The following is a 3516-nucleotide window of genomic DNA, read 5'->3' as shown; positions in this document are numbered from 1 at the left end:
TCAAAGCGTTCTCCCAGTGAGGTCAGGGAGAATGTCAGCAAGGATGTGCGGGAATTGGCCGACGAAGAGACCACATTCTGCAAACAGGATGGAGTGAATTAATTTGCAACAAGAATATGCAACTGAGCTTGCAAGTCATTCTAAGTTTCAGCCCACCACAGTTTATAAGGACCAGCCCCTCTCACACATTTTGTTTCATCTTTGAGGATGTCTAAATGGACATACCTCCATTTCACAGGGCTATTGTGTGTATCTAATTTGTCTGGCCTAGCATCATAGTGAAAAACCACAAAGTGGGGGACAAAACAATGCTCTGTTGTGCAGGTTTTTGCATACTATTTACAGAGATATTCGCAATCCAGAATGGTCCAGATTTTTGCTGAATGTGGGGAGCCCACCCTCTGTGAATTCATTTTAGACCGCATTCCAGACATCTCAAATTCTGTTAGTGGTGAACTAGCCTGCTTTTGATTAGCACTGCTAGTCACAGAATTGCAATAACAGCAGAGCTATACATACTCAGGGCACAATCCTATCCAATTTCCAGTGCTGATGCAGCCATGCCAATGGGGCATGCGTTGCATCTTCCAATAGGGGAACAGTCATGGAGGCCTCCTCAACCTCCAGGCTGCATGATGGTCGTGTTGGCATTAGAAAGTTGGATAGGATTGGGCCCTAAGTCAGAAATAAATTTTGTGTAATTCATTATTACAAAAAAATATAAAAATTAAGCATTGATATATCGAAAATATTGAATATACTGAATTAATTCCCTGCCATTCTCTTGCTTAAATCCAAAAGAACCATGGTTAAGGACAATGCCTTCTTCTTTAACAGGGGTGTCAAACTCGTTTCCTACCATGGGTCGAATAGCGTTCCCGATGCCTGCTGAGAGCCAGAAGTGATGTCATTTCGCAGGTCAAACAAGCACTTTTTTCTCACTGAGAAACTCACTAACTGCAAATGACAGAAGAGAAAATACACAAATATTGATAATATTTTCAAGATATGGGAGAGTCCAATTATGAATGCTGCCCTTTCAGCAATGACACCTCAGCACAACTCAGCAGCTGAGAGTAGATGATGCTGGTGCTGAGAGCCCAAGGGCCAAATAAAGAGATTCTGTGGATCATATCCAGCCAACAGGCCTTATGTTTGACACCCCTGCTTTTGAACATGCTGTGGTGAAAAGTCATTTTATCCAGCATCAAAGATAAATATCAACTTGTTATGCAAACACAAAAGATAAAATTATCATTAAAAATATGATAGTAGATTAAAACAACTGCAAGAGGCATAAAATAGAAAAATGCATTATATCAAAAATGCCTAAGGGAGAAGTACAGTTTTTGTTATGCTGAAAAAATGGTGGCACCAGGTGTATGTGTCTTGGGAGGAAGCTCCAAAGATTGGAGGCCCCCACCATGAAGGCCCTTTCCCTAGTCACCATCTGCTTCACTTGTGAGGGTTAGGACCTTCAGAGAAGGACCTCTTGAAGATGACCTTAGTTCCTGAGCAGGTGCATACTAATAAGAGCAGGTTTTTCTTCACATACAGTGACTCCAATCAATTTGGCTTAATTTTCCAATACAAGTGTCAAGAAGTGCAAAACACAGGAAGCATAGGTCAATTATACTTCCTGTTCCTTCTCAAAACAAAATCACAATTGCTCTCTAAGATAAATTATTATTAGCAGTTTTGTCCAATATGGCAGGAGGTCTGGCTCAGTTGGTAGAGCTGCCGCTTTGTATGCCTGAAGATCTGATGCTGCCAGTTCAAAACAACCAGAAGTACCCGAGAACTGACGACACGCTGATATACTGATGAGCTGACCCTCGGTGGCAGAGAAGAGTTGCCGTCAAGTGGAACATGGGAGGCGAAGGGCCAGAGAGAGGCCAGACCGGGAAGCAATCCAGCTGGAAGGAGGAGTTCTATGAAAGACTAGAACTATTCAATTGTAAAAATCCCTACGGGGGTTTAGAACAACCTGCCTATATAAACTGCCTTCGATTAAAGTCTGAGGAGAAATCTGATGACCAAAAGAAAGGCGGTATATAAATACCTGTATAAATAAATAAATATGGTAAAATATGCATGACAAAAAGTCATTCATTGGTATCATAACTGTTACAGTTTACTCCCATGTAATGAAGAGACTATTCTCAATGATGAACTATTAAATACCTAACCTATGAGAATGAGAAACTAAAGAAATACTAAAAAATGGGGCTGGGGAAGGCAAAGAGGGGCGGGGATGGGTGGATCAGGCCCAAGAGGGGGCAGAATTTTGACCTTTAAAAGCTTCGGACTGGGGTATCTGATGAATCACCTTCTTCCATATGAACTGCCTTGTCCCCTGAAGTTGAGAGAGTGCTTCTATGCTGAGGTTACAGAGAGAGAGAGAGGCAGTGCCACAACATTGGAACTCCCTCCCAATTCAGTTGTGAACTATATCCTCACAAGTGGCCACCCTGCAGAGTTTTAAACTGTTTTATTTCAGCAGTGGTGTAGCTGGAGGGGAAGCGGCGCAGTCAGCCTGGTAGGGAGGTGGGCAAGCGGCCCCTCCCTTCAGAGCCATTCCCAGCGGGGGGGGAAACGGAGCCGTACGGAGGGGCCACTCACCCACCTCCCTGCCAGTCTGACTGCGCCGCTCCCCCTCCAGCTACACCACGGTATTTCAGTTACCTTCCTGATCTGAATTTCTGTTGGCTGCTCTTCTTTTACTAATCTAGTCTGCTGTCTTTTTGTGGGTTTTAATGTTTTATTTATTGTATTGTTATGTATTTTTAATGCTGATTGTTTTTATTGTGATTTGTTTTTTATGGTTGTAAGCCACCCTGATGTTGGGGGGGGGGAGGGAGGGAGGTTATAAATCTTTTAAATAAACATCTGCACAAAACAGCATTTTAATTTAATCGTATGACAGCAACTGTTACCTTGCACATGCTCGATCTCATCTGATCTCAGAAGCTAAGCAGGGTCAGGCCTGGTTAGTACTTGGATGGGAGACCGCCTGGGAATACCGGGCGCTGTAGGCTTATACCATAGTCTTTCGAGACTGAAGGTTGCCAACCATCCAGGATACCATACTGTGAAAGTTCTGTGCCACCCCTCCCTATATTGACATCTTTTTGCTCCAACTCTCCCCAAACCTGAAATGGTACTCCTAGCACAGGGAGAACGATGGATGAACATTTTGACTCATTCATTTTTTATCCATTGATTTAGCACGCTTGATGCGGCCAAGCATTTTGTCTACCAAAAAAAAAGTGAGCACACACACCAAACCACATTCTTTCAGCTAAATATTCACAGCTTTCAGCCCTGCCTGGTCCTCAGAGGCTTGTGTTATTTAATATTATTTACTGTGGAACATAGTGACCGATAGCAGGCTTAGTTTACCAATTCAATAAAAGCACATCACAAGTTGCCAGCAGAAATTATCACCACCTAACAGTTAACTTCATTGGAACTCAATATACACCAGTTGATCTGATACAGCATCCCCCAGTGAAC

The 3516-nt window shown here is 42.9% G+C and overlaps 1 pseudogene; it reads left to right on the top strand.

The window, feature by feature from the left end:
• The first annotated feature begins 2921 nt into the window (after window positions 1-2921).
• On the top strand, window positions 2922-3038 carry LOC136642712 (5S ribosomal RNA; annotated as a pseudogene).
• Window positions 3039-3516: the final 478 nt, after the last annotated feature.

The sequence above is a fragment of the Tiliqua scincoides genome, chromosome 2, assembly GCF_035046505.1.
Source record: "Tiliqua scincoides isolate rTilSci1 chromosome 2, rTilSci1.hap2, whole genome shotgun sequence".
Classification (NCBI taxonomy): domain Eukaryota; kingdom Metazoa; phylum Chordata; class Lepidosauria; order Squamata; family Scincidae; genus Tiliqua; species Tiliqua scincoides.
Note: the sequence above shows the minus strand (reverse complement) of the source record. Positions and strands in the feature narration are given on the sequence as shown.